Source organism: Carassius carassius, chromosome 1, assembly GCF_963082965.1.
Source record: "Carassius carassius chromosome 1, fCarCar2.1, whole genome shotgun sequence".
NCBI classification, from domain to species: Eukaryota; Metazoa; Chordata; class Actinopteri; order Cypriniformes; family Cyprinidae; genus Carassius; species Carassius carassius.
In genome coordinates, this window is record NC_081755.1 from 8,312,089 (window position 1) to 8,335,332 (window position 23,244).

At 46.3% G+C, this 23,244-nt stretch overlaps 8 non-coding genes across 8 annotated transcripts; all 8 read right to left on the reverse strand.

Moving 5' to 3' along the window:
* Positions 1-7,421: 7,421 nt before the first annotated feature.
* trnap-agg (transfer RNA proline (anticodon AGG)) lies at positions 7,422-7,493 on the reverse strand. The gene has a single exon. It is a non-coding gene; the product is annotated as a tRNA-Pro (tRNA).
* Positions 7,494-14,391: 6,898 nt separating this feature from the next.
* On the reverse strand, positions 14,392-14,463 carry trnaq-cug (transfer RNA glutamine (anticodon CUG)). Its single transcript has one exon. It is a non-coding gene; the product is annotated as a tRNA-Gln (tRNA).
* A 1,005-nt stretch (positions 14,464-15,468) lies between these two features.
* trnaq-cug (transfer RNA glutamine (anticodon CUG)) lies at positions 15,469-15,540 on the reverse strand. The gene has a single exon. It is a non-coding gene; the product is annotated as a tRNA-Gln (tRNA).
* Positions 15,541-15,978: 438 nt separating this feature from the next.
* On the reverse strand, positions 15,979-16,050 carry trnap-cgg (transfer RNA proline (anticodon CGG)). Its single transcript has one exon. It is a non-coding gene; the product is annotated as a tRNA-Pro (tRNA).
* A 421-nt stretch (positions 16,051-16,471) lies between these two features.
* On the reverse strand, positions 16,472-16,543 carry trnap-agg (transfer RNA proline (anticodon AGG)). Its single transcript has one exon. It is a non-coding gene; the product is annotated as a tRNA-Pro (tRNA).
* Positions 16,544-17,041: 498 nt separating this feature from the next.
* On the reverse strand, positions 17,042-17,113 carry trnaq-cug (transfer RNA glutamine (anticodon CUG)). Its single transcript has one exon. It is a non-coding gene; the product is annotated as a tRNA-Gln (tRNA).
* Positions 17,114-17,562: 449 nt separating this feature from the next.
* trnap-ugg (transfer RNA proline (anticodon UGG)) lies at positions 17,563-17,634 on the reverse strand. Its single transcript has one exon. It is a non-coding gene; the product is annotated as a tRNA-Pro (tRNA).
* A 421-nt stretch (positions 17,635-18,055) lies between these two features.
* trnap-agg (transfer RNA proline (anticodon AGG)) lies at positions 18,056-18,127 on the reverse strand. The gene has a single exon. It is a non-coding gene; the product is annotated as a tRNA-Pro (tRNA).
* Positions 18,128-23,244: the final 5,117 nt, after the last annotated feature.

Sequence of the window (23,244 nt, forward strand, 5' to 3'; positions counted from 1 at the left end):
CTGTCAATTCTTCGTCATCAGTTAGGAACCTAGGTGTGCTATTTGATAGCAACCTTTCCGTAGAAAGCCACATTTCTATTATTTGTAAAACTGCATTCTTACATCTCAAAAATATATCTAAATTATGGCCTATGCTCTCAATGTCAAATGAAGAAATGTTAATCCATGCATTTATGAATTCAAGGTTAGATTATTGTAATGCTTTATTGGGTGGTTGTTCTGCACGCTTAGTAAACAAACTACAGCTAGTCCAAAATGCAGCAGCAAGAGTTCTTACTAACCAGGAAGTATGACCATATTAGCCCGGTCCTGTCAACACTTCACTGGCTCCCTATCAAACATCATATAGATTTTAAAATATTGCTTATTAGTTATAAAGCCCGGAATGGTTTAGTACCTCAGTATTTGAATGTGCTCCTTTTACATTATAATCCTCTACGTCCGCTACGTTCTCAAAACTCAGGCAATTTGATAATACCTAGAATATCAAAATCAACTGCAGGCGGCAGATCCTTTTCATATTTGGCGCCTAAACTCTGGAATAACCTACCTAACATTGTTCGGGAGGAAGACACACTCTTGCCGTTTAAATCTAGATTAAAGACCCATCTCTTTAACCTGGCTTACACATAACATACTAATATGCTTTTATTATCCAAATCCTTTAAAAGGATTTTTAGGCTGAATTACTTAGGTAAACCGGAACCGGGAACACTTCCCATAACACCCGATGTACTTGCTACATCATTAGAATAATGGCTTCTACGCTAATATTAGTCTGTTTCTCTTTTATTCCGAGGTCACCGTAGCCACCAGATCCAGTCTGTATCCAGATCAGAGGGTCACTGCAGTCACCCGGATACAGAACGTATCCAGACAAGATGGTGGATCAGCACCCAGAAAGGAACTCTACATCCCTGAAAGACAGCGGAGACCAGGACCCGTATGTATAAAACTTCTAAGAAATGCTCTTAAGAATAGTCTTAAGCTTTGACTTAAGTGTCAGAAAATACTTAGTAAAGAGTAGGACTTTTCTAAGAGTAGGAGACATTTATAAAGCAGCTAAAAGCAACTTTCAGTAAAGTATAAGACTGATTCTTAAGTGCTGACTGAAGTGGGACTTAAGTGCTGTGAACTAAGGACTACAATGATGTGAACCAAAAATGTCCGCCCTGAACCTTTGAATCAGCCAATAGTGAGCCTGCAAGGGTGAGGTCACAGCAGCATGACACAATTAATTCATTATTTTATTAAGACATAACAATTATTTCAATATTTCAATTTATTTAGAATAATTTGTTTTTGCTTTGTGCAAATTTTTTTTTACAAATAAGTACATGCATTTATTTCACACAATTTTAATAGAGTTTCAACACATTAATTAAATGGACAAATGTGATGCTATTTAAGTAATTAGGCTGATGAATCACATAATTCAAAATTGCACTCACAGCTGTATATAAAGGGAAGACAAAAGTTGCAAATTGTTTAAAAAAAAAATGGATGCAAAAAGAAAACCAAACTGGTCCAAGGAAGAAAATCTTCTTCTAGTGCAGTCAGTCCTTAAATGGAAGGATGTGATAAGAGGAAAATTCAGTCTAACTTTAACAAGCAAAGAAAAAAATGCATGGCAACAGATTGTACTGACAGTAAATGCAGCATTTCCTCGGACAAGACGTTCAGCAGAGGATTGTGAGAAAAGGTGGTACAATGTGTTGGCAACAACACGCAAGGAAATTGCAGCATATAAAGAAAGCATGCGAGCCACAGGTACATTTTATTTTAGCTTATTAAACCATTTTATATTAAATGATTGTCTCCATGTGGTCAGCAGCTGAGTTCTTGTCAAACAGGTGGTGGCCCTCCATGTAAACCTCTGTCTGAGATTGGTGAAATAGTAGAGGAGATACTTGGAATGGCCAACCCCTCTATTTGTGGCATTCCAGATGCCCCAGACCCTGCACTTCTCAAATTGAAGGAGTTACAAAGATGGTAAGAAGAAAATTATACATGTAATAATGTATGCATGTAATCTGTCTTTTTAATAAATTGATAGTATTTCAGTCACCACAATGAATTGAATAAACATGTTTGCACGGTTTAATATTTTCTGCATGTGAATGCAGTGTGGATAATTCTGGAGCCGGTCCATCAGATGCACCTTCTCCTGTATCATCTCAGGACATCTCTGTGTGTCCTCCAGATGAGCCTTCTGCCTCACAAGACACTGGATTTGCACAGGGCGCAGCCACTGAGGATGACATTGAGTCCCTTAAAAGAAAAAAGCTCAAATTGCAAATTTAGTTGCTGGAAATTCAAAATGAATATTACTCATTAAAACTGAAAAGAATTAAGAATACTCAATGATTGTACATATGCTTTGTGTAATAAAATTGTGTAAGGAAAAATTAGTTTGTTGTTACTTATTGTCTACAAGTTTGCTTACCCAAAATGTGAGTTAGCAAAGCAGTCCCTGAATGATGCTCTCCCCGAAATGCTTTGTAATGTGTGTTCGGTGGTATTGTCATCATTCTCATCATAATCATGATCACTGTCATCATCACCATGGTCGTCATTTTCATCGTCATCATCATCATCATCAAGCAATGGGAGGTTACGAGCTTTGCAAATATTGTGCAAAATGCCACAAGCCATAATAATGCGACAAGCACGCTCAGGTGAATGTCGAATCTCTCCATGAAGGACATGGAATCTTCTCTTCAGCTGTCCAATTCCTCTCTCCACCACGGCTCGTGTTACTTTGTGTGCTCTTCATGACACAAAAACAATAAAAGAACATAGGTCAGATAAGTCAAGAATGTACTCATTGAACAAAATTGGTATCTTGTCAACAGTTCAGTCCAGTACAGTACCTGTTATAATTGAGTGGCTGTTCTCCTTGAGGTCTTCTGTAAGGGCTGAGAAGCCAGTGTTTTAAAGGGTAACCCGAGTCTCCCAGCAGATGACATCTAGGACGAACATAATTTTGTTCGAATAACCCAGTGAGGCCACTCTGGGAAAGAACCCGAGCATCATGTGTTGACCCTGGCCATTTTGGCACAAGATCGAGGATCTTGTAATTGGCATCAAATACGACTTGAACATTGATGCTGTGGAATCCTTTTCGATTGATGTATGTCTCCTCATTTACAGTTGGAGCAATGATGCGTACATGGGTGCCATCGATGGTTCCTACAACTCCAGGGAAACCCGCAATCCTCATAAAATCTGCTTGCTTTTGCCGTATAGTTTGAAGGTCAGTTGGGAAGTCAATGAACTGCCTCACTATGTCTGGTATGGTTAGTGCAGCAACAGTGGTATTTAAGACCCTGCTAACTGTGGACTGTGATGGCCCTAAGTCATCACTGGTGCATTGCTGCATTTTTCCAGTTGCCAAGAAACGCAGAGTCATTATAACTTTCATTTCAGCAGTTAAAGCATAGTTTCTTACAGTGGGAGAAGTTATTGAATTTCTGACTAGGTCAGTAACAAAAAGAATACCCTGACGATCAAGCCTGTATCGTTTGATCAACTCTCTGTCATCATATAATTCCAACTCATTCTTACGTTGTTAGAAACTGCGCGGCCTCCTCCTCTCTGCTGCCATCTTGTTACTCCTAACTGGTTAGGAGACCTCTCCAGCTCTCTTAAATAATTTAGGAGCTGAGACCTAGTCTTTAAACTTAGGAACCTTTATGAATCACACTTATTCTTAAGTCTAGAAATAAAAGTAAAATGACGACATTCTTAGAATTTTGACAGACTTGAGACTAAAATTTTACTTTGAGTGGCTTTATACATACGGCCCCAGGACAACTAGAGCCCCAGATACAGATCCCCTGTAAAGACCTTGTCTCAGACGACCACCAGGACAAGACCACAGGAAAGAGATGATTCTTCTGCACAATCTGACTTTGCTGCAGCATGGAATTGAACTGCTGGTTTCTTCTGGTCAGAGGAGAACTGGCTCCCCAACTGAGCCTGGTTTCTCCCAAGGTTTTTTCTCCATTCTGTCACAGATGGAGTTTCGGTTCCTTGCCGCCCGTCGCCTCTGGCTTGCTTAGTTGGGGTCACTTCATCTACAGCGATATCGTTGACTTGATTGCAAATAAATGCACAGACACTATTTAACTGAACAGAGATGACATCACTGAATTCAATGATGAACTGCCTTTAACTATCATTTTGCATTATTGACACACTGTTTTCCTAATGAATGTTGTTCAGTTGCTTTGACGCAATGTATTTTGTTTAAAGCGCTATATAAATAAAATAAAGGTGACATGCTATTACTGTAACCCGCCCTGTTAAAATCCACTTTGTGGTCATTTATCGTCCCCCAGGTCAATTGGCAAACTTCTTGGAGGAGTTGGATGTGCTGCTATCAAACTTTCCTGAAGATGGTACTCCTCTGGTACTGCTTGGTGACTTCAACATCCACCTAGATAAACCCCAGGCTGCTGACTTCAAAACTCTGCTCGCCTCATTTGATCTCAAGCAAGTGTCTACTACAGCGACTCACAAATCAGGCAACCAACGACAAAACACAAGAGCTAAATTTAACAGCTGAAGTCTACATTGTGGAACTGCCAGGCAAATCTTGCTGATGAGAAGCTGTCTGAGGTCTGTACTGCTTCACCACAGAGGGTTAGGTGACATCGGTCTTCTCAATTTAGTTCCAGCTCAGTTTTATGTGAGTTCTAGATTGTTTGGAGGCCATGATTAAAGGAGGCCACTGTAGCAATACATTTTAAGACACACTGCCACAGAGAAAGTTGTGACATACCCCAAAGCTCCTCCTTGCCAAGCACAGCCAGACAGAGTCTTGAAGGTTCCACCGAGATTTGAACTCAGATCACTGGATCAGAGTCCAGAGTGCTAACCGTTACACCATGGAACCAACAGTGTCTGCACATCTGTTTGAAGTGTAAAAAATATTCAAGGAGGCTCTGCGGAAAGCAACTAACCAGCAAGCATCAGAATGGTGTCCGAAAAGCATTCACGGCTCCACTCTGAGTAAACCCAGGATCGAACCTAGGACCTTTAAATGTTCAGTGTAATGCTCTCCGAACCTTGTAAACCAATATTGAGAAAAACATCAAAGCAAAGGACACGAGCCTCCAGTCAACCACAAAAGGCTACCCTGCATGGCAGCCGATCTGAACCATCTTAGACACACCCCCACCTTTCAGTGAAAGCGCGGGAACCCAACGAGCGAAGTGTTGTACAAAGTTTAAATTGCAGATGAGGAACTACGAACAGGGAGAAATCGGCACAAAAACATGCAGAAGTATTATTGGCCGAAAGAAGGCAGAAATGACTGATACTTCTCAGCAATATGCTCAATGTGGGCTCGTCCGGGATTTGAACACGGGACCTCTCACACCCGAAGCGAGAATCAAACCCCTAGACCAACGAGCCACCATGTACCCTGACACTACTCAAACCAAGGAGCTGCAAAGCGGGCTCAACTGGGATTTGAACTTGGGTCCACTTGCTCCCATACAGCAATAAAAGAAAAAAAAACACACCCCAACACCAACAAGCCCTCAGATGCTCCTGCAACTAGCGAACGCAAGATGAAGGCTCACAGGGCTGTGAAGCGATCCAAGAATCTATTTTTTGCCATATCTCCACTGCTTGGGCTGCATTCCTAAACCAATTTTTGGAAAAATGTCAAGTCAAAGTTTAAACTGCAGATTAAGAACTAAGAAGAGCAGAGAGAAGTGGGCATGAAAACATGCAGACGCAGCTTTAGTCTTAATTGACAGTGACGTATGTTTGACCCAGGATGGCAGAATGGACTGAAACTGCTCAAGAAAAGATGCTGCAAAGACAGAAGAGGGCTCGTCCGGGATTTGAACCCGGGACCTCTCACACCCTAAGGGAGAATCATACACCTAGACCAACAAGCCACAAATTGCTGCTCAGTGGAGGCCACTTTGCCACGTATTTCACTCTGTTCGATGCTACGGTCGCTACAACATCCTGCCTCTTAGCTGACAAGGGCAGAAATAGAGCTCATGCACTGACCAGATTTCTGAGAAACTCAATTTTTACCTACCAGCTCTAGCTTAACCTACCTTTGTAGAATAATCTTGATTAAAATATCAACGACAAAACACAAGAGCTGAATTTAACAGCTGAAGTCTACATTGTGGCACTGCCACGCAAATCTTGCTGATGAGAAGCTGTCTGAGGTCTGTACTGCTTCTCCACACAGGGTCAGGTGACATCGGTCTTCTCAATTTAGTTCCAGCTCAGTTTTATGTGAGTTCTAGATTGTTTGGAGGCCATGGTTAAAGGAGGCCACTGTAGCAATACATTTTAAGACACACTGCCACAGAGAAAGTTGTGACATACCCCAAAGCTCCTCCTTGCCAAGCACAGCCAGACAGACTCTTGAAGGTTCCATTGAGATTTAAACTCAGATCACTGGATTCAGAGTCCAGAGTGCTAACCGTTACACCATGGAACCAACAGTGTCTGCACATCTGTTTGAAGTGTAGAAAACATTCAAGGAGGCTCTGCGAAAAACAACTAACCAGCAAGCATCAGAATGGTGTCCGAAAAGCATTCACGGCTCCACTCTGAGTAAACCCAGGATCGAACCTAGGACCTTTAAATGTTCAGTGTAATGCTCTCCGAACCTTGTAAACCAATATTGAGAAAAACATCAAAGCAAAGGACACGAGCCTCCAGTCAACCACAAACGGCTACCCTGCATGGCAGCCGATCTGAACCATCTTAGACACACCCCCACCTTTCAGTGAAAGCGCGGGAACCCAACAAGCGAAGTGTTGTACAAAGTTTAAATTGCAAATGAGGAACTACGAACAGGGAGAAATCGGCACAAAAACATGCAGAAGTATTATTGGCCGAAAGAAGGCAGAAATGACTGATACTTCTCAGCAATATGCTCAATGTGGGCTCGTCCAGGATTTGAACACGGGACCTCTCACACCCGAAGCGAGAATCAAACCCCTAGACCAACGAGCCACCATGTACCCTGACACTACTCAAACCAAGGAGCTGCAAAGCGGGCTCAACTGGGATTTGAACTTGGGTCCACTTGCTCCCATACAGCAATAAAAGATAAAAAAACACACCCCAACACCAACAAGCCCTCAGATGCTCCTGCAACTAGCGAACGCAAGATGAAGGCTCAAAGGGCTGTGAAGCGATCCAAGAATCTATTTTTTGCCATATCTCCACTGCTTGGGCTGCATTCCTAAACCAATTTTTGGAAAAATGTCAAGTCAAAGTTTAAACTGCAGATTAAGAACTAAGAAGAGCAGAGAGAAGTGGGCATGAAAACATGCAGACGCAGCTTTAGTCTTAATTGACAGTGGCGTATGTTTGACCCGCGATGGCAGAATGGACTGAAACTGCTCAAGAAAAGATGGTGCAAAGACAGAAGAGGGCCCGTCCGGGATTTGAACCCAGGACCTCTCGCACCCTAAGCGAGAATCATACCCCTAGACCAACAAGCCACAAGTTGCTGCTCAGTGGAGGCCACTTTGCCACGTATTTCACTCTGTTCGATGCTACGGTCGCTCCAACATCCTGCCTCTTAGCTGACAAGGGCAGAAATAGAGCTCTGACCAGATGCACTGACCAGATATCTGAGAAACTCAAATTTTACCTACCAGCTCTAGCTTGGCCTACCTTTGTAGAATAATGTTGATTAAGATATCAACGACAAAACACAAGAGCTGAATTTAACAGCAGAAGTCTACATTGTGGCACTGCCACGCAAATCTTGCTGATGAGAAGCTGTCTGAGGTCTGTACTGCTTCCTCACAGAGGGTCAGGTGACATCGGTCTTCTCAATTTAGTTCCAGCTCAGTTTTATGTGAGTTCTACATTGTTTGGAGGCCATGGTTAAAGGAGGCCACTGTAGCAATACATATTAAGACACACTGCCACAGAGAAAGTTGTGACCTACCTCAAAGCTCCTCCTTGCCAAACACAGCCAGACAGACCCCAAGGTTCCACCAAGAGTTGAACTCAGATCACTGGATTCAGAGTCCAGAGTGCTAACCATTACACCATGGAACCAACAGTGTCTGCACATCTGTTTGAAGTGTAGAAAACATTCAAGGAGGCTCTGCGAAAAGCAACTAACCAGCAAGCATCAGAATGGTATCCGAAAGCATTCACGGCTCCACTCTGAGTAAACCCAGGATCGAACTTGGGACCTTTAAATGTTCAGTGTAACGCTCTCTGAACCTTGTAAACCAATATTGAGAAAAACATCAAAGCAAAGGACACGTGCCTCCAGTCAACCGCAAACAGGTACCCTGCATGGCAGCCGATCTGAACCATCTTAGACAACCCCCACCTTTCAGTGAAAGTGCGGGAACCCAAAGAGCGAAGTGTTGTACAAAGTTTAAATTGCAGATGAGGAACTACGAACAGGGAGAAATCAGCACGAAAACATGCAGGAGTACTATTGACCGAAAGAAGGCAGAATTGACTGATACTTCTCAGCAATATGCTCAATGTGGCCTAGTCCGGGATTTGAACTTTGACCCACTTGCTCCCACACAGCAATAAAAGAAAAAAAAACACACCCCAACACCAACAAGCCCTCAGATGCTCCTGCATCTAGCAAACGCAAGATGAAGGCTCACAGGGCTGTGAAGCGATCCAAGAATTTATTTTTTTGCCATATCTCCACTGCTTGGGCTGCATTCCTAAACCAATTTTTGGAAAAATGTCAAGTCAAAGTTTAAACTGCAGATTAAGAACTAAGAAGAGCAGAGAGCAGTGGGCATGAAAACATGCAGACGCAGCTTTAGTCTTAATTGACAGTGGCGTATGTTTGACCCGGGATGGCAGAATGGACTGAAACTGCTCAAGAAAAGATGCTGCAAAGACAGAAAAGGGCTCGTCTGGGATTTGAACCCGGGACCTCTCACACCCTAAGCAAGAATCATACCCCTAGACCAACGAGCCACAAGTTGCTGCTCAGTGGAGGCCACTTTCCCACGTATTTCACTCTGTTCGATGCTACGGTCGCTCCAATATCCTGCCTCTTAGCTGACAAGGGCAGAAATAGAGCTCATGCACTGACCAGATTTCTGAGAAACTCAATTTTTACCTACCAGCTCTAGCTTGGCCTACCTTTGTAGAATAATGATGATTAAAATATCAACTACAAAACACAAGAGCTGAATTTAACAGCAGAAGTCTACATTGTGGCACTGCCACGCAAATCTTGCTGATGAGAAGCTGTCTGAGGTCTGTACTGCTTCACCACAGAGGGTCAGGTGACATCGGTCTTCTCAATTTAGTTCCAGCTCAGTTTTATGTGAGTTCTAGATTGTTTGGAGGCCATGATTAAAGGAGGCCTCTGTAGCAATACATTTTAAGACACACTGCCACAGAGAAAGTTGTGACATACCCCAAAGCTCCTCCTTGCCAAGCACAGCCAGACAGACTCTTGAAGGTTCCACCGAGATTTGAACTCAGATCACTGGATCAGAGTCCAGAGTGCTAACCGTTACACCAATGAACCAACAGTGTCTGCACATCTGTTTGAAGTGTAGAAAAAATTCAAGGAGGCTCTGCGGAAAGCAACTAACCAGCAAGCATCAGAATGGTGTCCGAAAAGCATTCACGGCTCCACTCTGAGTAAACCCAGGATCGAACCTAGGACCTTTAAATGTTCAGTGTAATGCTCTCCGAACCTTGTAAACCAATATTGAGAAAAACATCAAAGCAAAGGACACGAGCCTCCAGTCAACCACAAACGGCTACCCTGCATGGCAGCCGATCTGAACCATCTTAGACACACCCCCACCTTTCAGTGAAAGCGCGGGAACCCAACGAGCGAAGTGTTGTACAAAGTTTAAATTGCAGATGAGGAACTACGAACAGGGAGAAATTGGCACAAAAACATGCAGAAGTATTATTGGCCGAAAGAAGGCAGAAATGACTGATACTTCTCAGCAATATGCTCAATGTGGGCTCGTCCGGGATTTGAACACGGGACCTCTCACACCCAAAGCGAGAATCAAACCCCTAGACCAACGAGCCACCATGTAGCCTGACACTACTCAAAACAAGGAGCTGCAAAGCGGGCTCAACTGGGATTTGAACTTGGGTCCACTTGCTCCCATCCATCCATCCATCCATCCATCTTCTTCCGCTTATCCGGGGCCGGGTCGCGGGGGCAGCAGTCTAAGCAGAGAACCCCAGACTTCCCTCTCCCTAGACACTTCCTCCAGCTCTTCTGGGGGGACACCGAGGCGTTCCCAGGCCAGCCGGGAGACATAGTCTCTCCAGCGTGTCCTAGGTCTTCCCCGGGGTCTCCTCCCAGTGGGACGCGCCCGGAACACCTTCCCGGGAAGGCGTCCAGGAGGCATCCGGAACAGATGCCCGAGCCACCTCAGCTGACCCCTCTCGATGTGAAGGAGCAGCGGCTCTACTCTGAGCTCCTCCCGGGTGACTGAGCTTCTCACCCTATCTCTAAGGGATCGCCCAGCCACCCTGCGGAGAAAGCTCATTTCGGCCGCCTGTATCCGGGATCTTGTCCTTTCGGTCATGACCCAAAGCTCATGACCATAGGTGAGAGTAGGAACGTAGATTGACCGGTAAATCGAGAGCTTCGCCTTGCGGCTCAGCTCTTTCTTCACCACAACAGACCGGTACATCGACCGCATTACTGCAGAAGCTGCACCGATCCGTCTGTCAATCTCCCGTTCCATCCTTCCCTCACTCGTGAACAAGACCCCAAGATACTTAAACTCCTCCACTTGAGGCAGGAACTCTCCACCAACCTGAAGTGGGCAAGCCACCCTTTTCCGACTGAGGACCATGGCCTCGGATTTGGAGGTGCTGATTCTCATCCCAGCCGCTTCACACTCAGCTGCAAACCGTCCCAGTGCATGCTGAAGGTCCTGGCTTGATGAAGCCAACACGACAACATCATCCGCAAAGAGCAGAGACGAAATCGTGTTGTCACCAAACCTGACCCCCTCCGGCCCCTGGCTGCGCCTAGAAATTCTGTCCATAAAAATCATGAACAGAACCGGCGACAAAGGGCAGCCCTGCCGGAGTCCAACACGCACCGGGAACAAGTCTGACTTACTGCTGGCAATACGAACCAAGCTCCTGCTCCGGTCGTACAGGGACCGGATAGCCCTTAGCAAAGGGCCCCGGACCCCATACTCCCGGAGCACCCTCCACAGGCCGCCGCGAGGGACACAGTCGAATGCCTTCTCCAAATCCACAAAGCACATGTGGACTGGTTGGGCAAACTCCCATGAACCCTCCAGCACCCCGTAGAGGGTATAGAGCTGGTCCAGTGTTCCACGGCCTGGACGAAAACCACACTGTTCCTCCTGAATCCGAGGTTCTACTATCGGCCGGATTCTCCTCTCCAGTACCCTGGCATAGACTTTCCCAGGGAGGCTGAGAAGTGTGATCCCCCTGTAGTTGGAACACACCCTCCGGTCCCCCTTCTTAAAAAGAGGGACCACCACCCCGGTCTGCCATCCCAGAGGCACCGTCCCCGACTGCCACGCGATGCTGCAGAGGCGTGTCAGCCAAGACAGCCCCACAACATCCAGAGACTTGAGGTACTCAGGGCGGATCTCATCCACCCCCGGTGCCTTGCCACCGAGGAGTTTCTTGACTACCTCGGTGACTTCAGCTTGGGTGATGGACGAGTCCACATCTGAGCCCTCAGCCTCTGCTTCCTCAATGGAAGACGTGACAGCGGGATTGAGGAGATCCTCGAAGTATTCCTTCCACCGTCCAACGACATCCCCAGTTGAGGTCAACAGCTCCCCACCTCTACTGTAAACAGCATTGGTAGGGCACTGCTTCCCTCTCCTGAGGCGCCGGACGGTTTGCCAGAATCTCTTCGAGGCCGACCGATAGTCCTTCTCCATGGCCTCACCGAACTCCTCCCAGGCCCGAGTTTTTGCCTCCACAACCACCCGGGCTGCAGTCCGCTTGGCCTGCCGGTACCTATCAGCTGCCTCAGGAGTCCCACAAGCCAACCAGGCCCAATAGGACTCCTTCTTCAGCTTGACGGCATCCCTTACTTCCGGTGTCCACCACCGGGTTCGGGGATTGCCGCCTCGACAGGCACCGGAGACCTTACGGCCACAGCTCCGAGCGGCCGCTTCGACAATGGAGGTGGAGAACATGGTCCACTCGGACTCAATATCTCCAGCCTCCCTCGGGATCCGGTTAAAGCTCTGCCGGAGGTGGGAGTTGAAGATCTCTCTGACAGGAGGCTCTGCCAAACGTTCCCAGCAGACCCTCACAGTACGTTTGGGTCTGCCGAGTCTGTCCAGCTTCCTCCCCCGCCATCGGATCCAACTCACCACCAGGTGGTGATCAGTTGACAGCTCCGCCCCTCTCTTCACCCGAGTGTCCAAGACATACGGCCGGAGGTTGGATGAAACGACCACAAAGTCGATCATCGACCTACGGCCTAGGGTGTCATGGTGCCACGTGTACTGATGGACACCCTTATGCTTGAACATGGTGTTCGTTATGGACAAGCTGTAACTAGCACAGAAGTCCAATAACTGAACACCACTCGGGTTCAGATCAGGGGGGCCGTTCCTCCCAATCACGCCCCTCCAGGTGTCACTGTCGTTGCCCACATGGGCGTTGAAATCCCCCAGTAAAACGACGGAGTCCCCAGTCGGAGCACTTTCCAGCACCCCTCCCAGAGACTCCAAGAAGGCCGGGTACTCTGCACTGCCGTTCGGCCCGTAGGCACAAACGACAGTGAGAGACCTATCCCCGACCCGAAGGCGCAGGGAAGCGACCCTCTCGTTCACCGGGGTAAACTCCAACACATGGCAGCTGAGCTGGGGGGCTATAAGCAGACCCACACCAGCCCGCCGCCTCTCACCATGGGCAACTCCAGAGTGGTGAAGAGTCCATCCTCTCTCGAGGAGTGTGGTTCCAGAGCCCAAGCTGTGCGTAGAGGTGATCCCGACTATCGCTAGTCGGAACCTCTCAACCTCACGCACAATCTCGGGCTCCTTTCCCACCAGTGAGGTGACATTCCACGTCCCTAGAGCTAGTTTCCGTGTCCAGGGATCGGGCTGTCGAGGCCCCCGCCTTCGACTGCTGCCCGATTCTCTAAGCACCGGCCCCTTACAGTCCCTCCTGTAGGTGGTGAGCCCACGGGAAGGCGGCCCCACGTCGCTCCTTCGGGCTGAGCCCGGCCAGACCCCGTGGGGGGAGGCCCGGCCACCAGGCGCTCGCATACGAGCCCCAACCCCGGGCCTGGCTCCAGGGTGGGGCCCCGGCTGCGCCATACCGGGCGACGTCACGGTCCTTTTATGTAATCTTTTCATAAGGGGTTTGTGAACCGCTCTTAGTCTGACCCGTCGCCTAGGACCTGTTTGCCTTAAGAGACCCTACCAGGGGCATATAGCCCCGGACAACATAGCTCCTAGGGTCATTCGGGTACTCAAACCCCTCCACCACGTTAAGGTGGCAGTTCAAGGAGGAGACCACTTGCTCCCATACAGCAATAAAAGAAAAAAAAACACCCCAACACCAACAAGCCCTCAGATGCTCCTGCAACTAGCGAACGCAAGATGAAGGCTCACAGGGCTGTGAAGCGATCCAAGAATCTATTTTTTGCCATATCTCCACTGCTTAGGCTGCATTCCTAAACCAATTTTTGGAAAAATGTCAAGTCAAAGTTTAAACTGCAGATTAAGAACTAAGAAGAGCAGAGAGAAGTGGGCATGAAAACATGCAGACGCAGCTTTAGTCTTAATTGACAGTGGAGTATGTTTGACCCGGGATGGCAGAATGGACTGAAACTGCTCAAGAAAAGATGCTGCAAAGACAGAAGAGGGCTCATCCGGGATTTGAACCCAGGACCTCTCACACCCTAAGCGAGAATCATACCCCTAGAACAACAAGCCACAAGTTGCTGCTCAGTGGAGGCCACTCTGCCATGTATTTCACTCTGTTCGATGCTACGGTCGCTCCAACATCCTGCCTCTTAGCTGACAAGGGCAGAAATAGAGCTCATGCACTGACCAGATTTCTGAGAAACTCAATTTTTACCTACCAGCTCTAGCTTGGCCTACCTTTGTAGAATAATGATGATTAAAATATCAACGACAAAACACAAGAGCTGAATTTAACAGCTGAAGTCTACATTGTGGCACTGCCACGCAAATCTTGCTGATGAGAAGCTGTCTGAGGTCTGTACTGCTTCTCCACAGAGGGTCAGGTGACATCGGTCTTCTCAATTTAGTTCCAGCTCAGTTTTATGTGAGTTCTAGATTGTTTGGAGGCCATGGTAGCAATACATTTTAAGACACACTGCCACAGAGAAAGTTGTGACATACCCCAAAGCTCCTCCCTGCCAAGCACAGCCAGACAGACTCTTGAAGGTTCCACCGAGATTTGAACTCGGATCATTGGATTCAGAGTCCAGAGTGCTAACCATTACACCATGGAACCAACAGTGTCTACACATCTGTTTGAAGTGTAGAAAACATTCAAGGAGGCTCTGCGAAAAGCAACTAACCAGCAAGCATCAGAATGGTGTCCGAAAAGCATTCACGGCTCCACTCTGAGTAAACCCAGGATCGAACCTGGGACCTTTAAATGTTCAGTGTAACGCTCTCTGAACCTTGTAAACCAATATTGAGAAAAACATCAAAGCAAAGAACACGTGCCTCCAGTCAACCGCAAACGGCTACCCTGCATGGCAGCCGATCTGAACCATCTTAGACACACCCCCACCTTTCAGTGAAAGTGCGGAAACCCAAAGAGCGAAGTGTTGTACAAAGTTTAAATTGCAGATGAGGAACTACGAACAGGGAGAAATCAGCACGAAAGGAGTATTATTGACCGAAAGAAGGCAGAATTGACTGATACTTCTCAGCAATATGCTCAATGTGGGCTCGTCCAGGATTTGAACCCTGGACCTCTCACACCCGAAGCGAGAATCATACCCCTAGACCAACGAGCCACAAGTTCCTGCTCAGTGGAGGCCACTTTGCCACGTATTTCACTCTGTTCGATGCTACGGTCGCTCCAACATCCTGCCTCTTAGCTGACAAGGGCAGAAATAGAGCTCATGCACTGACCAGATTTCTGAGAAACTCAATTTTTACCTACCAGCTCTAGCTTGGCCTACCTTTGTAGAATAATGTTGATTAAAATATCAACTAAAAAACACAAGAGCTGAATTTAACAGCAGAAGTCTACATTGTGGCACTGCCACACAAATCTTGCTGATGAGAAGCTGTCTGAGGTCTGTACTGCTTCTCCACAGTGGGTCAGGTGACATCTGTCTTCTCAATTTAGTTCCAGCTCAGTTTTATGTGAGTTCTAGATTGTTTGGAGGCCATGGTTAAAGGAGGCCACTGTAGCAATACATTTTAAGACACACTGCCACAGAGAAAGTTGTGACATACCCCAAAGCACCTCCTTGCCAAGCACAGCCAGACAGACTCTTGAAGGTTCCACCAAGATTTGAACTCGGATCACTGGATTCAGAGTCCAGAGTGCTAACCGTTACACCATGGAACCAACAGTGTCTGCACATCTGTTTGAAGTGTAGAAAACATTCAAGGAGGCTCTGCGAAAAGCAACTAACCAGCAAGCATCAGAATGGTGTCCGAAAAGCATTCACGGCTTCACTCTGAGTAAACCCAGGATCGAACCTGGGACCTTTAAATGTTCAGTGTAACGCTCTCTGAACCTTGTAAACCAATATTGAGAAAAACATCAAAGCAAAGGACACGAGCCTCCAGTTAACCGCAAACGGCTACCCTGCATGGCAGCCGATCTAACCATCTTAGACACACCCCCACCTTTTAGTGAAAGTGAGGGAACCCAAAGAGCGAAGTGTTGTACAAAGTTTAAATTGCAGATGAGGAAATACGAACAGGGAGAAATCGGCACGAAAACATGCAGGAGTATTATTGGCCGAAAGAAGGCAGAAATGACTGATACTTCTCAGCAATATGCTCTCGTCCGGGATTTGAACCCGGGACCTCTCACACCCGAAGCGAGAATCATACCCCTAGACCAACGAGCCACTGTGTACCCTGACACTACTCAAAACAAGGAGCTGCAAAGCGGGCTCATCTGGGATTTGAACTTGGCTCCACTTGCTCCCATACAGCAATAAAATAAAAAAACACACCCCAACACCAACAAGCCCTCAGATGCTCCTGCAACTAGCGAACGCAAGATGAAGGCTCACAGGGCTGTGAAGCGATCCAAGAATCTATTTTTTGCCATATCTCCACTGCTTGGGCTGCATTCCTAAACCAATTTTTGGAAAAATGTCAAGTCAAAGTTTAAACTGCAGATTAAGAACTAAGAAGAGCAGAGAGAAGTGGGCATGAAAACATGCAGACGCAGCTTTAGTCTTATTTGACAGTGGCGTATGTTTGACCCGGGATGGCAGAATGGACTGAAACTGCTCAAGAAAAGATGCTGCAAAGACAGAAGAGGGCTTGTCCAGGATTTGAACCCGGGACCTCTCGCACCCTAAGCGAGAATCTTACCCCTAGACCAACGAGCCACAAGTTGCTGCTCAGTGGAGGCCACTTTGCCATGTAATTCACTCTGTTCGATGCTACGGTCGCTCCAACATCCTGCCTCTTAGCTGACAAGGGCAGAAATAGAGATCATGCACTGACCAGATTTCTGAGAAACTCAATTTTTACCTACCAGCTCTAGCTTAACCTACCTTTGTAGAATAATGTTGATTAAAATATCAACGACAAAACACAAGAGCTGAATTTAACAGCTGAAGTCTACATTGTGGCATTGCCACGCAAATCTTGCTGATGAGAAGCTGTCTGAGGTCTGTACTGCTTCTCCACAGAGGGTCAGCTGACATCTGTCTTCTCAATTTAGTGAGAAGGATCACTGGATTCAAAGTCCAGAGTGCTAACCGTTACACCATGGAACCAACAGTGTCTGCACATCTGTTTGAAGTGTAGAAAACATTCAAGGAGGCTCTGTGAAAAGCAACTAACCAGCAAGCATCAGAAAGCACAGCCAGAAAGACTCTTGAAGGTTCCACCAAGATTTGAACTCGGATCACTGGATTCAGAGTCCAGAGTGCTAACCGTTACACCATGGAACCAACAGTGTCTGCACATCTGTTTGAAGTGTAGAAAACATTCAAGGAGGCTCTGTGAAAAGCAACTAACCAGCAAGCATCAGAAAGGTGTCCGAAAAGCATTCACGGCTTCACTCTGAGTAAACCCAGGATCGAACCTGGGACCTTTAAATGTTCAGTGTAACGCTCTCTGAACCTTGTAAACCAATATTGAGAAAAACATCAAAGCAAAGGACACGAGCCTCCAGTCAACCGCAAACGGCTACCCTGCATGGCAGCCGATCTGAACCATCTTAGACACACCCCCACCTTTTAGTGAAAGTGCGGGAACCCAAAGAGCGAAGTGTTGTACAAAGTTTAAATTGCAGATGAGGAAATACGAACAGGGAGAAATCGGCAAGAAAACATGCCGGAGTATTATTGGCCGAAAGAAGGCAGAAATGACTGAAACTTTTCAGCAATATGCTCAATGTGGGCTCGTCCGGGATTTGAACCCGGGACCTCTCACACCCAAAGCGAGAATCATACCCCTAGACCAACGAGCCACCGTGTACCCTGACACTACTCAAAACAAGGAGCTGCAAAGCAGGCTCATCTGGGATTTGAACTTGGCTCCACTTGCTCCCATACAGCAATAAAATAAAAAAAACACACCCCAACACCAACAAGCCCTCAGATGCTCCTGCAACTAGCAAACGCAAGATGAAGGCTCACAGGGCTGTGAAGCGATCCAAGAATCTATTTTTTGCCATATCTCCACTGCTTGGGCTGCATTCCTAAACCAATTTTTTGAAAAATGTCAAGTCAAAGTTTAAACTGCAGATTAAGAACTAAGAAGAGCAGAGAGAAGTGGGCATGAAAACATGCAGACGCAGCTTTAGTCTTAATTGACAGTGGCGTATGATTGACCCGGGATGGCAGAATGGACTGAAACTGCTCAAGAAAAGATGCTGCAAAGACAGAAGAGGGCTCGTCCAGGATTTGAACCCGGGACCTCTCGCACCCTAAGCGAGAATCTTACCCCTAGACCAACAAGCCACAAGTTGCTGCTCAGTGGAGGCCACTTTGCCATGTAATTCACTCTGTTCGATGCTACGGTCGCTCCAACATCCTGCCTCTTAGCTGACAAGGGCAGAAATAGAGCTCATGCACTGACCAGATTTCTGAGAAACTCAATTTTTACCTACCAGCTCTAGCTTAACCTACCTTTGTAGAATAATGTTGATTAAAATATCAACGACAAAACACAAGAGCTGAAGTCTACATTGTGGCACTGCCACGCAAATCTTGCTGATGAGAAGCTGTCTGAGGTCTGTACTGCTTCTCCACAGAGGGTCAGGTGACATCGGTCTTCTCAATTTAGTTCCAGCTCAGTTTTATGTGAGTTCTAGATTGTTTGGAGGCCATGGTTAAAGGAGGCCACTGTAGCTGTACATTTTAAGACACACTGCCACAGAGAAAGTTGTGACATACCCTAAAGCTCCTCCTTGCCAAGCACAGCCAGACAGACTCTTGAAGCTTCCACCAAGATTTGAACTTGGATCACTGGATTCAGAGTGCTAACCGTTACACCATGGAACCAACAGTGTCTGCACATCTGTTTGAAGTGTAGAAAACATTCAAGGAAGCTCTGCGAAAAGCAACTAACCAGCAAGCATCAGAATGGTGTCCGAAAAGCATTCACGGCTCCACTCTGAGTAACCCAGGATCGAACCTGGGACCTTTAAATGTTCAGTGTAACGCTCTCTGAACCTTGTAAACCAATATTGAGAAAAACATCAAAGCAAAGGACCCGAGCCTCCAGTCAACCGCAAACGGCTACCCTGCATGGCAGCCGATCTGAACCATCTTAGACACACCCCCACCTTTCAGTGAAAGCGCGGGAACCTGTAACGGCCAAAACTGTATGTTTTGCATGCATCAAGTTATATTGCGGTGTGCCCTTTAAGAGACTGATTGCTTGACTTTAAGGCGCTGTTTGGTGATGACGTAGAAGGACTACGTGACTGTGTAACGAGAACCACGACAGATAATAAGCTCTGCCGCTTGTTATTCTTCTGTCTTTGTTTATTTGTAACGCCAAGGAAGAGTTGATATCTCATGTATGAGAAGAGCGGGTTGCAGTGTACCAACCGTTAAATGTGTGAGACACCAACTCCTCGCTTCATATCTCTTCATTTTAATGGACTTATACTGAGTTATCCGAGTCAAAGCGTTACAATTGGCGCCCGAACAACTGAAACTGGATCCGACATCTAAGTGGAACCTACTGCGATGAAATCCTAAAACCAGTATGGGAGTTGGCGAGACGTGAGGGTGTTCAATCGGCATTGTGGAAACTGCTGAGATTAGCTTGCTAATACTGGGTGCCATGGGTGCAAGAAACACCCGTATTTCTGCGTGAGTGGATGACGCAGTTTTTTTGATGCGACGAGGACAGCGCATTAATCTGCAACATTTGAAAGTTGTGCTTTTGGCTTTATTGGACACTTCGACATCGTTTACAAGCTGGTGGGGACGTTTTTTTACAAAATAGTTCAGTATGGAAAAAAAGGTTTATTTTTCTTTTTGAGTGATCTAATTGAAGTTTTCCCTGCCTGATTTCCAAGTTACAGACTGATCCAAGCTAACGTTACAAACTTTTATTTTTTATATATATATATATAACCTTCCTGGGATATTTCAACACGGATTTTTGTGTGTGTGTGCTTTGACTTTGACTGCACAAGCGAACAGCAAAGGTTTTCTTTCAAAGACTTTTTGTGGGTTATTTTTGTGGTGCATTGGAATTGTGTTTTGAACATTTTGAGGAAAAAATACACCTGTTGGAACAGTTTTCTTGATCGTGGACTTAATTTACTTATGCTGGACTAAGTAATAGTTTTTTTTATGTATTTTTACATGGTCAAGTAATTTTACAAACATTTAATTAAATTTGAAACAACATTTTCTCTTGCTTTGGGCCGATTGTGGTACAAAAATATTGAGCTCTAGTAAAATAGACGATAACTAGCTCAGAGGGATTGTTGATGTCAGATTATTTAATTTTTTTTTATTTTATTGATGGTGGGTGCATTTTGATAACAGGTTGTATTTTCTGGGTTGTATTTAGAATTTTTACAATCGCTTAATTGCTGTTTATGTAAATGCACATTTTGCTGTGATGGCTTCTTACCCAGACCTTGACACTGACTTGACTTACACATTACCAGATTCTGTCCCCAGACAAAGACCACAGTTACCAAAGCGTGTGAGCCTGGAGACTCAAGTGGACCTCCTACAAGCTGAAGTATCTGTGTTGCAACAGTGCCTTAACGATTCTCTTCAGTTACAGCAGAGGATATTAAGACGTTTTGGTCCTTCTGATGTCAACAACCCTGCGGCATCACATGTGCAGCTCCCTCCTATGGCCAGCTCTACACCACACATCCACATTCCTCCGAGCCAAATGCCATTACAAGGTACATCCACCAATAACTTTTCTCATACAAACGTGACTTTCTCACCACAACCCAAATCTTCTGATTTGAGTGCTACTAGCAGAATCCTCGCATCTGTACTGTACCAGTCAAGGCTTGAACCACCTGTGTTTGCGGGAGATGGACATGTTAACCCAGAAGATTGGCTACAATCTGTAAATGTGTACAGAACCTCCCTTGATTTAGCCGATGCTCAGATTCTTCTCGAGCTGCCACGGTTTTTAGCTAAAGAGCCAAAGAAATGGTTTTCCGTCCTTGACTCACATGTTGTTACATGGGCCCAGTTCTGTGATTTCTTCAGGAAAGTCTTTCTTCCTTCCGACAGCCAGGAACAAATAATGAGAGGAATCTTGGACCGTATGCAAAGCCCTGAAGAGCCCCTGCCTACTTTTGTGGCTCACATGCTAAGTGAATTCAGAAAATTGAAAACTCCTCCACCAGAGCAAGAGCAAATCAGCCTTATTTGTAAACATGCTCTTGAAAAGTATAGAGTTGCTCTCTATGGAACTTCTGTTTCCTCTGGCATGGATCTTTTGCTTAGGGCTCACGAGCTCCATGTGGTCCTGGGACCAGGTAAATGTTCTTTGCCTGCAATGCAGAATAAAGCTAAATTTGCCAAAGAAACCTACTGTTACAAGTGCTCACGCCCTGGTTTCACTTCTCGTACATGTCCAGACTGCAACTCACTTTCTGGAATGGGCCCACGACCAAGTGAGTCCCCTAATGCTCCTTTGGAACCTGCTCTTGATGCAAGTGTTACGAACGACCCTGGAAGTAACAATGCAGGGGAAGGAAATTCATTTGTAAGACACAAGGGAAACTCCAAAGGGGGGAGGATGATTCGAAGAGGCAATCCTCCCTCCAGAAGATAATTTCGCCTCAACCGTCTAATGCTGCTGTTCCAGAACATCCTGTCCTTTGCCATGTGGAAGATCCAACATCATCTTCCTTTTGGAACACTCCATTTAGAGTCAAGATTAACCTGCATGGCCAGGTGTAAGATGCTACACTAGACACCGGTGCATCGCTTTCAGCGGTACAAGCAGACATTGTTCAAAATCATGCCAAACTGAAGGTTAACATTAAACCATGGTCTGCTCCCCCAATCCAACTAGCAGATGGTGGGGCATGTCAACCCTTAGGTCTGACATGGTTGGCTTTTGGATTCATGGGACAGCGTTTTTATCACCGGTTTGCCATGGTCCCACGCTTACCCTCAACATTGGTTTTAGGGATGGATTTCATGTTGCGTGCCTCCATCACCATTCACATCCCATCCAGAACTGTTGTCATAGGCAACGATCCTTTAGTAATAAAGGAGATGGAAGGTGGGGAAGTAATGGAGTCGGAAAGCAGTTTGTTATTTATGGAAGTCCCACCTTCCACTCTTCAAGGAAAGGTTGAGGAAGCATGTCTGAGTAATGCTGAGAAGGAACAACTGTCAGGGGTACTTGAAAGTTTTTCAGATCTCTTTGATGGTCGTCTGGGTCGCACATCACTAACAGAGCACTCCATTGACACGGGGAATGCCAAGCCAGTCCACCTTCCCCCTTATCGAACCTCCCCAGCAAAAAAGCGGTTGATTGAGGATCAAATAGGAAAAATGTTGAACGACGGCATCATTGAACCGGCAACAGGACCTTGGGCAGCCCCTGTTGTGATTGTTCAGAAGCCTTGTGGTGAACCACGATTTTGTGTGGACTATCGTGGGTTAAACCAGCTTACGGTGAAGGACTCTTATCCATTACCAAGAGTCGATGAGTCCCTAGACTTCCTTTCTAGAGGAAAATTTTTAAGCACGATCGACCTTGCTCGGGGGTACTGGCAGGTCTCCATGGCAGAAGACTCAAGATCTAAGACTGCTTTTGTGTCACATTGTGGGCTATTTCAGTTCCGTGTGCTTCCTTTTGGTCTTTGCAATGCACCAGCGACCTTTCAAAGACTGATGAACAGTGTCTTGGCTGGTCTTATTTATAGGTGCTGTGCAGTCTACTTGGATGACATCGTGGTGGCTTCACCCACTTTCAAGCAACATCTCGATGACCTCAGGGAAGTCCTTTCACGGCTTAAGTCTGCTGGGTTGACCATTAAGCTGGTCAAATGCCAGTTTTGTCGCAGAGAGCTCACTTTCTTGGGGTACCGTGTCTGTCCAAGTGGCGTCCTGCCGGACCAGAACAAAGTGAAGGCAGTTATGGACTTTAAAACCCCTGTCAATGTGAAGCAAGTGAGGCAGTTTTTGGGCCTATCAGGCTATTACAGACGGTTCATACAGGACTACGCCCGCCACGCTGAACCACTTTTCGCGCTCACTAAAACTGATGCTCCTTTTGTATGGGACAGTGCATGCCAAGACGCCATAGACCTTCTGAAACGAAAATTAACCTCGGCACCTGTGCTAAGTTTCCCAGACTTCTCTCTACCTTTCTTTGTTCATGCCGATGCCTGCGACGCGGGATTAGGAGCTGCGCTGATGCAGAGAGATCTGCATGGCAGAGAAGTTGCTGTGGCGTATGCTAGTCGTGCCCTGCATAAATCGGAGAAACCTTATTCCACGCCCGAGAAAGAGTGTCTGGCCGTCATTTGGGCCCTTGAGCACTTTAGGCCTTACATTGAGGGTCTCCGCGTCACAGTCTTCACTGACCACAGTGGTCTCAAGTGGTTGATGTCCCGTCCCAA